Source organism: Rhipicephalus sanguineus, chromosome 6 (assembly GCF_013339695.2).
Source record: "Rhipicephalus sanguineus isolate Rsan-2018 chromosome 6, BIME_Rsan_1.4, whole genome shotgun sequence".
NCBI classification, from domain to species: domain Eukaryota; kingdom Metazoa; phylum Arthropoda; class Arachnida; order Ixodida; family Ixodidae; genus Rhipicephalus; species Rhipicephalus sanguineus.
The window spans coordinates 45,169,437-45,181,860 of record NC_051181.1 but is presented as its reverse complement, the minus strand read 5'-3'; the positions used below and the strand labels follow the sequence as shown (position 1 = coordinate 45,181,860).

Genomic DNA, 12,424 nt, shown 5'->3' with positions numbered 1-12,424 from the left:
TCCAAATGACCCTATTTATTTGTGTCTTCTTCTGTATCCATATATGGGCGCAACCTTTCGCTAATACATTTTTACGCGCCTTCTCTAGAAGATATCACAGCACAACCCAAGAAATATAGATGTACGCTCTTATATAAAATCTCAAAAAACAATGCACGAGGTAATCTGAAAGACAATGGAAGAAATGATAAGCACAATATGTGGCACTGTATTAAACAGCGAAAAACTCGGAGTGAAAGAGTGACCGTGGGTGTTAAAAACTCCCAGATCAGAAAGTGAGACTGATAAACACTTTGCAGTCTGTGGGCGGTTGAATTTCGACATAGGAAGGGGCGGACATATAAGGATGCATGCTATCTTGTTATCTTATCCGGGATTTGAAGATCAGCCGAACTGAAGATTTGAGGACAGGTTATGTCACCGGGAACAAGCTTTAAAAAAGTAGCAGATCAGCGCAGTTTCTTCGGCGAAGTAATGATCATGGTAATATCTAGCAGTGCCAGAAAAAGATCCTGAGTCATTTCTAGCGAAGCGATAATCGTACATACTTAAAAGATTTTGAGGACTCGCTCAAAAGTGTTACTCCTTGATTTAGAAGCGTAATTGAAGATCACAGACTTATGTTGATGTTAGGAAAGACATATAGCAGTGGACAATTTTCGGACGGGTATAGAAAAATTGACATAGATATTCTGCAAGCATGGCTGAGAGAAGGAAGACGCTGCTGAGCAACGCGGTTAGTGACAGCAGAATATTGTAAGCCGCTATCATATCACATTTCTCTGAAGCTTCATCGATGCAATAAGCTTTATTGCAATTACCAATACATGTAAGCATTAAATTGTGATCTGTTGCATTGCCTACATGTCATACGCTGTGCAACGTGTCATGTTTCTTTTTATATTTCCTCCGATGTCCGCCAAAGCAAATCTGGGATTTGTTTCCTGTACCTGAAGATCAGTACATTAATCTCGTTGTATGTTCAACCCTTTAATATTCCGCCGAAATAATGGCCTACGCTTGACGTACGACGTTCGTTTCACTTGTGCCTAATAGAACCTGTCGCATTCAAGGTGGAATTTTCTAGCCCATTTCCGGATGTCACTCAAATCTTTGATTGCCGGAGCCGGAACACGTGTCTGATGTTTTGAGCTTTCTGGTAGACTGTGAGATTCGTCTCACGTTTACTGGGTTGTATCTGAAAAAAAAAGACTTCTTAATTGCTTCATCCTGTAATAAGTGCATCGAAAGGGATGTTTTGCTCTGTTTGTTGTCATATTGTTCTCTAGAGCAAATTGCATTGAAACGATTTTGCGAATGTACAAATACTAGATCGCAGGGAGAAGCGTTCGTGCTTTTACAGCGGCAATACCGGAATGTGTGCTCCAAAGATGTAACAATAACAGCGCATAGAAAACATAAATTTAATAGCTTACTGACTCCCAAAACCTAACTAATATGTTAGTTGTAGTATACATTATGAATAGACTAAGTACATTAGACTTAATACATAAAACAGGAAATCTTTGATCGTTGTCCTTTCTTACTCGAGCTGATAGTGAATATATTGTCAAATTATACTTAAGCACAGATACGGGGAATGCTCCTTTTCTGTCTTTAATTATTAAGTTGTTAATATATTTATATAAATTAACATACTTTGCGGAACAAGATGGTGTCTTTAGTAAGGGTGTTTAGTGAAAGTTTGCAAACAAAATGTAGCGAAATTGCTTAAAATAGACAAGAAATAATATACTTAACAAAGCATGTTCCTACAGAGAAGTAGTAACATCATCCTCAATACAGTATTTAGGGGAAGGGAAGGGGGATGGCGGGTGCTCTGCCTGGGTAACATGTTAGACACAAATATAGTTGAAAAACTTCAAAGGCATATGTAGAAATGAAAATTACATTTGTGGTATACAGCAGCATATGCGGTCAATTGTACACGAATGTGAAATGTGCACGAATGTGAAAAAAGGAAATGTTTTGACATTGCTTTTTATACCAAATCACATGCCGCGACACTGCAATCGCTGCGAACTGATCACAGGCGAACTGTGATCCCTGGCTCATAAAAAGTGTATGAAATAGCAAGGGCATTTTGAAAATGTGGCTGCTCCTTCAGCATCCAGTATCTTGGTTTTTTTCAAGTCATTACTTAAATTCGGTGCATGTGACATTGGAGCGTAAATTCGCTCAAGACAAGGGCCAAACAGCTGTCAGGATTATTAATGAAAATTACATGAATGAGTTTATGGAAAGTGCAGACGCTTTTCGTTTCAGCAGGTGGAATCGTTGCGGCACCTGGAAGAACAGGTCTGAACAACGCGCTTGAGCCAACTTGGCTTCTGAGATCTGCATAGCAATGTGACGTAAAACCCGCCGTGATGGTCTGGCGATTACGGCGCCCGACAGCAACCTGTGACGGGATCGAGTCCCGGGTTCGGCGTCGCATTTAGGTGGAGGCGAAATTCTAGAGGCCCGCGTGCTTAGATCTTGCTCCGCGTTAAAGAACCTCAGGCATTCGGAATTGTCAAAACCCTCCACTACACATTCTGTCAGAATGGAGTCGTGGTTTCGGTACACAAAACCCTAATAATTACTCCTATCACGGGGCTGAGAAACACGAAGTAAACCTAAGGAATACACCTGAAAATATTAGCGACGGGGTGCGAGTTGCACTATACCAGACATACCAGTAAGTCAAGGATTAGGGCTGGCAACAATTTTTTCATGAAGTGAGCAGTAATGATTTGTGGAAACGCTCCAGCAATTAGGAGGCAGGAAAAACAAAAAAAAGCGAAGGTGTGATGGTTGTGGCGGTCTCTTCATTGAACCTGAACGAGGGGACCAGTACGAATACTGGTTGTGCAACGGTGTGGTTACGTGTGGCAAGAATATATTCCTTCATATTATGAGCACAAATATTCATATTTGTGCTCATAATATTCCTTCATATATGAGCACAAATAGGCATGAAAAACAAAAAAAAAAGTCGCGAGATCCCACGAATTGTGAGAATCGATGTAATGCGAAGCAGCCAGCAAAGGGCTGGATACATCGTCTTGTCTGTCATTGAGGGAAATGCGTGCCACTCATGTTATTTATGTTCGTTACACAGTAACGTCGCGCAATACGATTTCGGGGTAGACCAAGCTAGGGAAACGGCCGCCAGCGCACCATGAGCGCGGCAGGTAAGTCAGGCTGTACATGAAATGCTTTTCATAATTTTCATGTTAAATCTTGTTATTTATGTTCGCCACACAGTCACGTCGCACAATACCAATTTCGGGGTAGATCAAGCTAGTGAAACGGCCGCGAGCGCACCATGAGCGTGGTATGTATATCATGCTGTACATGACATGCGTGGCATTATTTGCACGTTAGGACCTGTCAGTTATGTTTGTCATACACTCTTGTGACGCCGTATCGATTTTGGTATATATCAAATTAACGAAACGGCCGTAAAAGCACGAAGACTGTGGCATGTATATCATGTCATTCATGACATGCGTGTCATGACATTCATGTTAAGACTCGTCGTTCATGTTCATCATACAGTCATGTTATGCCATACCAATTTTGGTGTACATTCGATTAACGAAACGAGCACGAGAGCACAAAGTCTTAGGCAGCTAGATAGATAGGTAGATACATACGCTCAAAGTCGCAGAAATTGAAAATCAGTTTTGCGGAAACCCGCAAGGTGGCGGAAGGGTTAAGAAAGGGAAAATAGACAACCACCAGTTTGTAGCACGAAGCGACAAGGAAATCCATACGAATTTCTCAGAAATAAAGCCTCTCAGTTGCCGAAAAATTCGTCCTGCTCCGGGGATCGAACCCGGAACCAACGCCTTTCCGGGGCGGTCGCTCTACCAATTGAGCTAACCAGGAAGCTAGCAATTGGCAGCGCGAGGGCGAATTCATCGACAACTCGAAGCAACTGGACACATATTGAAAATCAGTTTTGCGGAAACCCGCAAGGTGGCGGAAGGGTTAAGAAAGGGAAAATAGACAACCACCCGTTTGTAGCACGAAGCCACAAGTAAGTCCATACGGATTTCTCAGAAATAAAGCCTCTCAGTTGCCGAAAAATGCGTCCTGGTCCGGGGATCGAACCCGGGACCAACGCCTTTCCGGGGCGGTCGCTCTACCAATTGAGCTAACCAGGAAGCTAGCAATTGGCAGCGCGAGGGCGAATTCATCGACAACTCGAAGCAACTGGATATTGCTTCTTTGTTTCCCACCATGCTGCTGTGCGACAAGCTTCCTGGAGATATTGTGATCCAGTGCAGTTTGAATTTACTACTCAAATACTGTTTAAATACTATTTAAATATACTGAACAAGCTTTTTTTGAATTTCTGAGGTGAGAGACTGGCGTTTTTATGGGTCTGGTAACAGTATATAGCTTGAGTTTCTCCCTTCGACTTTATCATTGTAATCTGCATATACCATATAGCAAATGCCAGGAATTATATGAAGTGTACATGCACGTCTTATTTGTATTCGATAAGTTTGAATATCCTATCCATGTATCACCATGCCTAAAAGCTACGTAAGCAGTAATGTGTCCTCTGTGTAGCCTTAGGTTTATAATTTCTACCGACAGGCTAGTTTGTAAATAATAAGTAAAATTTAGCTATGGCTATCAGTATTTTCTGAGTATGGCTATCAGTATTCGCATTTAGCTATGGCTATCAGTATTCTCTCCGAGTTTCGTTACCACAAATGGCTGTGCCTGTTGATCCGGAGGTTTTGGATTCATGCGCTGAACAAATGCGCTGAACAAATTCATGGCTGAACAAAAGAAAGCAAATTCACTCCGAATGAAGTGACATACGTGATTTACGTTAATAGAAGCAGACACACTAGAAAGGATGCATCACCTCGAACCACGCCGAGGTTTCATAAGAAACCAAACGACATGTCCTCTGGATTTGCTGCTTGCATGCAAAGAACCAGTCGAGTTGTTTGTGCGGCTGCACTATCCTGACTACATAGTCATTCCGAGGTGTCAGTAGCCGACGTAGCTTTGAGCATATGCCCACCTAGTTCTAGCCGGACCGCATGCAACACCACTTATAGGTGGTGTTCCGTGCGTTCCTGAGCAAAAAAAGACGGAACACCAGAAAATCGCTCTATTTCTGCGTCTCACGTTCTATTCTGTGTTTTTGCGAAGTTTTGCCTCTACTCAAATTTAATTGCCTCGCTGCGACGTCGGCAACACTCGTGGAACTGGTGAAACGCCACAGTTACACCAAGTATCCACTAAACGCGTCATACTGATGATGGTGTCACGACGTGCCGCCACTGTAGGTGAGCACTTACGCTTACTTTAAATTCAAAAGAGCATATGCTCAAAGCTAAGTTGGTCACCAAGTCTCCGGAATGGCTATGTATTCAGGATAGTATAAAACAGCACAAACAATTCGACGGTTATTTGAAAAAAAAACATTGGTAGTAGGGTACCAAGGGTTTTGTTAATGCCTTTAGGCATAGCGAACGTCTTGGTACCCTCCTACCACCACTTTTTGTCTGAAGTTGCTTGGGTTGGCTATTCTGAACATGGTTATCACTAAATAGTCAGGTTGGTGGCGTTTTCAATGGCGTAGCAAGGATTCTTTTTACAGGGAGGCCGTCTATTACTAGGATCTGGAAAAAAATGACCGCGTATCTGTGTGCTCCGCTGCAAATGCCGTATAAAGACGATAGAGTAGGCGCTGCGTGAGATATGGACGCAATCTGGCAATACATCGTGAAACATCAGCTTGTGCAGAGAGTTTCCTTCCTCCGTGGCAGAGGGCGTTCGTCGGCTCGCATAGCGTAGCATTTTCAGCGCAGCCGCATTTTCAGCGCAGCTTAAGAAACTGGGGTCTTTAGAATTACGTATCTGTATAAGTTTTATTAAAGGAACACACCACCTACTACTTACCTAGTGATGTTGCGCCTCAGATATGCGTAATATTTACTTTTTGGTTGACAACGTTCAGAAGTATGAACAGCCGTACTAGTTGAAGATGGGTGGGCTGTAAGCAAGTGGTTCAACATTGTCCAGGTAGCTGAATCGGGTGACAGACAGACAAACAGACAGACAGACAGTCAGACAAAAATTTCTGCGTTTATGTTCTCCAAGAAAGGCTATCGTCTTTAATAATGCGCCCAAGATGTTGACGAAAGCACACTAAACACGAGACATGGACACGCCATATCTGCGAGGTGACGCGAAGCCCCCGCAACCCCATGCGCGCGCAGGCTTCCCACTGCTACGGAGAGGAGTGACCACGCCGCGCGCCCGTCTAGAGGGCCAGCGGCAAGAGAATCACGAGTCCGATCCACGCCACCGGGCTAAAATGACTGACAAAATCAGGTCTAACAACGCTAAGCGCAAATGCATTGCCATCAATATCGGGAAGGTGAAGATTCCCGTGGTAGAGTTGGTTACACCATAGACGACCGCTTCCCGGAAGCCTCTGAATGTTTTCGACGGGAGAGTGTGTAGAATCGATTTGGGTACTTCTCCGACATGCGTGAACGTCTGTGGTTCGCCGGACACCTTTAAACCAGTTTCATACTTGTCCTCAACGGGGTAGAGGGGTAAAACTCACCAGCAATCCGTTCGCCTCGTCGTCTAAGCTGCCAGAAAACCACGTGTCGAGCCCGACTCGAAAAAATTGGTCCGAGACCAATTTTACCGCTACGCGATAGCGGTATGCCCTTCCGCTTCACGAGAACCTGCACTTTGGTTACACTAGCATACAAACCACGTGATGTAAATATCCGGCCGCAAATTGAAAATGGCGGCCAAAAAGTCGGTGGTGGTTCACGTCACCGTTATCGGAAATTACTCGTGCCGTACGACAAAACTCGCAGCCTCAAGAAGGACGCGTTCCTCGAAAGCCCTGTCAGGATTACGATTGCCGAGAAGGCTGGAATTAGCAGAAGGTGCAGCATCAGCGAGTCGGCGTGCCTCAACATATCTCGGTTTTGCGCGCAACCACGGTTTTCCGGCAGCCCTGGCGTTCTCGCTCTCTTCGCAATGTAAAGGCGAATGCGCCTTAAGTACACATTCACACTCTTTAGTGTCCGTTGAAAGAACCCCAGGTGATCGAATCCATCCACAGCCCTCAACTAAGGCGTCTCTCATAGCCTGAGTAGCTTCGGGACGTTAAACACCATAAGGCAAATTCACCAAAAGTTCAATTTCATCAGTTTATTTCAAGCGAAAGTGGATTCGTGAACTTCTGGACTAAGGCATGAGTCTAGGCTTCAGTTTGGATTCATTCACTTGCGGTATCTTCTCTGCCACCTCCAACACCGCCTCCAAGAGAAGCAGCAGCTTCATTAATCAGCACAGCTGCAAACAATAAAGGAAAATTAATTTTATGTCGTCAATTTACACGTCATAGTTATAGGGCTGTCACTGCACTAGAAAGTGCCAAATTAAAATGACTTTTTTTGTGGAGTGGAGAGACACATGGCACTTTTTCTCTGCGATTTATGGCCAAATTTTAAGAAGCTCCACTAGCTTAGACAGCGCACGACAAAAATACAACGTAAATCTTAGCTTACGCAAGTGTCATACGTTGCGAGCTGCACTTTTCACAACACTTTGAATAAAGCAGCGCCCATTTACACTTTGTTTACAGATTTATACCTAGTTTCGCTAATACAACTTGTCAACCGCGTTATAAGCATAACCGCTTTTACTTATTCCTGTAATGAACTTGTCATTTCTACACCCTTGCTACATGAATATCTTGACAAACACAATAAAATGATACTTTTTTTCTTTTCGTACACCACGCTTCATTTTGATCAATCAAACAGTATCCAACACCTTAGGTCAAGAAATAGATAGATGATGTGATAGATTGTTTTTGTACACAATATTCTCAGTGAGAGGCAAAAGAAATTCACATGCAAAGCATAGTTAACCCCCCCCCCCCCCCAAAAAAAAAAGGAAAACGAGAGACATGTCAGCATTTCTGAACCGGCAGTCAAGTTGTTTCAACTCTGTTCATGTTCGAGACGAGCAAAAACCTGAAGAAAGTCTTGTATCGTGTCACGGAAGCACGATTATACTAGTTACGATTAGTTCCGTATAGATGACAACGAGATATTTCAACGACCCCATAATATCACCATACTGAGGCTTCTATCGCCAACATAAGCATATGACTGCGTGAGAGCAGAGGCTGTCACAAAGTCGTGTAGATAGGGAGGCATTTTCCCATAAAGCAGAGCACCATTCAATCCCTTAATCCTGCATAGACAACATGTGCAAAGAAAAATATTGCGTGTCCGGTATTCACGATTACCTAATGCGACGGCCACCCACACAAGGGCGTTGACTCCAGCCAGACCGTTCATGATGAATAGGCTGCAAAGATACATGGTATAATGACTTCAGTAAAACATCAACGAGCATTTTCACCTAGGGTCTTTCAGTACTGTACTCAGTTGGCTTAGCTTTTTTTTCACCTTAGTGCTTAGCAGCGGTGAAGCGTTGTAGTTACTTCAGTGAAATTTCATAGCGCTGAGCTTTGTTCGAGAAAGCTTATTTGGTCGCCAGTCTTAGGTGCTCCGCAAGGAAGATATTGTAGAGTGATAGACAAATATGAAGTATTTAGACTTATGTAGTTAGTATCAATATAAATTGACTGTAGCAACTACATATTCTGCGCGGTAAGAAGGGTAAAACTCATTATAGATGCATTCCACTCTTAAGATGGAAACCAAGATGTTATTTCGAGCCCTTATCGCATTCCAAGTGTGGCACCAAGAGAAGAAAATTGAGTTGTGTCTTATGTCTGCCAGAGGCTTGGTGGACTATGATCTTCGTGCGCGTGTCACTGATTTCAGTGGAAGCCATCCGACAAAATGAGCGGAATTTGAGATTTATTTCACACTTAATTTTCGAAGTTGCGGTGCAGAGCATCGCTATATCTTTTATTAATTGTGTTCCACAAAGAATAGATTCTCGAATCTGTATTCAAGCACTGTCATGTGGGGTGCGCACAAAAGGTATTTTCCCGAATAAAGCCTAATCACAAGGTCAACATAACAATGCATGGTACCCATGTTAAATTTTTTTTTTACTGAAGAGCGCTGCCTGCGTTCCAGAACCTTTTTTTATTAAGCTTACTGTGGAATCGCCAATTAAGAAAGAGTCCTCTGAGACCATCTGAAGCCGTTGGTATGTGCGCTGCCGCGAATGGCGGCTCGGGGTAAAGTTCAGTGGCAGTTCGTGGGTCGTTTAACATTAGTAAACATGTTCGATGGTAGAATTTAAATTCTGGGCCATTAGCTTCGAATCACTTCGAAGCGCCACGCCATGAGCGCATGCCCTATAGGGTGAAATAGAATGCCTTATATTATCTCCAAGAGATAACCAACTCTTTCCTGACAGACTTTTTCTGACGATAATTATGTTAAATAATAATAATAGCTCCGCTGATGACACAATCACAAAGGTCTCTAGCTAACGTGAAGGTTTTGAATCTCGTACGTCATCGTTATCTAAAGCATAAGTTTAGTGCAGAACCTCCACTATGTCGATGCATACTCACCAAGGTATGTCGTTGAAGACCAAATAGATGGTTTCAGTACGATCCTGCCCGTACCTGCGGCGTTTATATACTACCCCTAGACGTCATGATATGTCATTTGTGGAGGCAGTAAGAGAAATAAATTGTCGTATTTTTGTAGAAAGTAGAGTGACAGGTGCTTTTGTCTCCGGAAACGTTTAGCCGCAGCACAATCAGAAATATGGCCGCAGTATAGAGGACGTGGATATGATTGAAAACCCAATTATGCTCTTCCGCTGAAGGAGAGCGTATTACGGCAACATAAAGTGTGTTTTGTCTTTGTATAGATGTAAAAAACATAGTGGACCATTTGAACGATAACCTGATAATCCTAATAGAAGACTGCATAGTACTGATGTTACCTTTTATAACGCTATTATCTGGGGACTCTTCCTAAGATACAGGACATAAATTTGTTCCATTCGAGATCTCCTGGCACTTGCACAGCACCTATGAGATACGCAGTTCAATAAAAGAATCTGAACGATATATACGCTGACATAAAGCTTTAGAGCGTACGTAGTTCATTGTATCAAGCTAAAGCCAAAAATAACAATGCCGCGAAATGCAGCAGGATATCGTGCTAAGCACCTACTAAGCCCTACTCAGCCAATATTCGTCATTCTGCGGAGAAGCGAGGCACCAGCTACACGTCTGTAAGGCTTTATGTGCACTTTGTTGAAGCGACGACTGATGACGATGAAAAATTATGGCTCAGCCCTTTGTAATGGGTTGGAAGCTTTAAACGGCCCACCAGTTATGTAATTGGGTGAAGCCCGGTCGCTATTTCCCTTTCCCGTCATGCTGTATAACAAAACATACGTTGACGTGAGAGAGGGGGGGGACAAGAACTTTATTGACACACCGAGGAAATGGATCATGCGCTTATCGGCTTCCTTGGCAATCAATACAAGTGAACTTGCGAGGAATCCACTACGCTATAAATCATTGTAATTTTTGAGAAGCAAGGAAGCAGGTACTATGCCATTTTTCGTCAGTCTGCTGTTCCTGATGACGATGAAGAATTATGGCGGAACCCTTTGTAATGGGTTGGAAGCATTCGACAACCTACTCGTTGCGCAATTCGCATTGTGTGACGCCTGGTTACAGCATTCGCGTTGTGCGACGCTTGGTGCTTATTTTACTCTTCTACCACGCTACATTGCATATATCAATGCGATTCCTTCCTGACATGAAGCCTGTATAGGACCTTTATGCGAAGCAGTTTCAAGCGCCGGCATGTCTCAGAGGTTGAATAATGGCGTCCCACGCAGAGGGCCCAGGTTCGAACCTCGTTCCGTCCAGGAACTTTTTCATTATTTCGTTTTTTATCTTATTTCGAGCGGCGGCGGCGGCGGCGGACAACTACGGCGGCAGAAACGGCCGCTAAAATGATCTCAACAGCTTTCGTTGTGAAACACATTTATGCTAAAAATTGGCCGCGTATCTGCGTGCTTCGCTGCAAATGTCGTCTAAAGACGATAGAAGAGGTACTGCGTGAGATATGGACGCCATCTGGCAACACTTCGGGAAACATGAGTGCTGTGTTGCGGGCTGGTAGTCCCGACACGGCAGCAGGCGAAGACCGGCGGTGACCAACGCGACCGGCGGGGACGCCAGCCAGCCCGAACACGCGGTTTGGCGCGAAGCGCCGAAGCAGAAGAAACGTCCGCACTCAACGAGTACTCTCCACACACTCTTTTATTTACACGTCGCCTGGGTAAAACAGGAATGCCTAGTGCGGAGCGCCATGGCATTCGTACAGTGCAATACAGAACCGAAACCGAAACACAGCAATGAGCTCGTGCAGAGGGCACAGAGGAAGGCAAGTTTCAACGCAGTCGCATTTTCAGCGCACCTTAAGAAACTAGGGTCTTTAGAATTAGGTATGTATGCATTTTATATTAAAGGAACACACCACCTAATACTTACCTAGTGATGTTGCTCCTCAGATACGCGTAATGTTTGCTTTTTGATCGACAATGTACACAAGTATTAACCTAGTCGGCCGTTCAAGATGGCTGGCCCTTGGGCAAGTGGTTCAACTTTGGCCGAGTGGCTGAATCGAGTGACGTGCCGACAAACAGAAAGACAGACAGACAGACCAATATTTCTCCGTTTAAGTATCCCAAGAAAGGCTATCGTCTTTAAAAAGGTGGTTGTGAAAAAAGCTGTGCAGTGACAGCTTGACAATGCCTTGTTGCGACTGGGGTTTTAGATACTTCCCACCGCTGCAACCATTTGTTGCGACGTTAGAGTTGCGTCGTACGCGGACTCCATTTGGTAGGCGTGACAGAGTCTCCGGGTTGAGGAACTGATGTGATGAAGTTGGGAAAACGAAAACAAACGTCCTTACTGGCTCTTTCTGTGTACATAATTACATAGTGAAAACGTAAGAGTTCAGCGACGAGTGGACTATGAGCCTTTATCCCAGGGCTCAGAGCCCTTTTTCTCACTCAGCACCGTTGTTATAACCCCTCGGGCTGGCTCCTCTTCCTTGGTTGTAACCAATAACACACACGACACCACCCACCATGGCACCAGCCAATAACACTGTCGATAAGGGGCCGTTGCACTCACTGTAACAACAAAGGTCCTGCAGGTCAACGACACGCCGGAGGGGTCAGCCGGGAGAGCAGGTTACTCGGGCAAGTTCATTTGCCTCTCCCCAGGGGGCAGAAAAGGGTTTTCGGCGGCTTAATGACCCCTGTCAAAACATCGGTCGTTACCGCAGTATACCAAACCATGTCAAAGTGGCCCATTGTGAAGACAGCGAAAACTTTGACGTCTCTCTGCTAGTTCATTGTATCTCTGCCGCCCAAAGGAACTCGT

The 12,424-nt window shown here is 44.2% G+C and overlaps 1 non-coding gene across 1 annotated transcript; it reads right to left on the bottom strand.

Annotated features, from left to right (window-relative positions):
• Window positions 1-4,101: 4,101 nt before the first annotated feature.
• On the bottom strand, window positions 4,102-4,175 carry Trnas-gga (transfer RNA serine (anticodon GGA)). The gene has a single exon. It is a non-coding gene; the product is annotated as a tRNA-Ser (tRNA).
• Window positions 4,176-12,424: the final 8,249 nt, after the last annotated feature.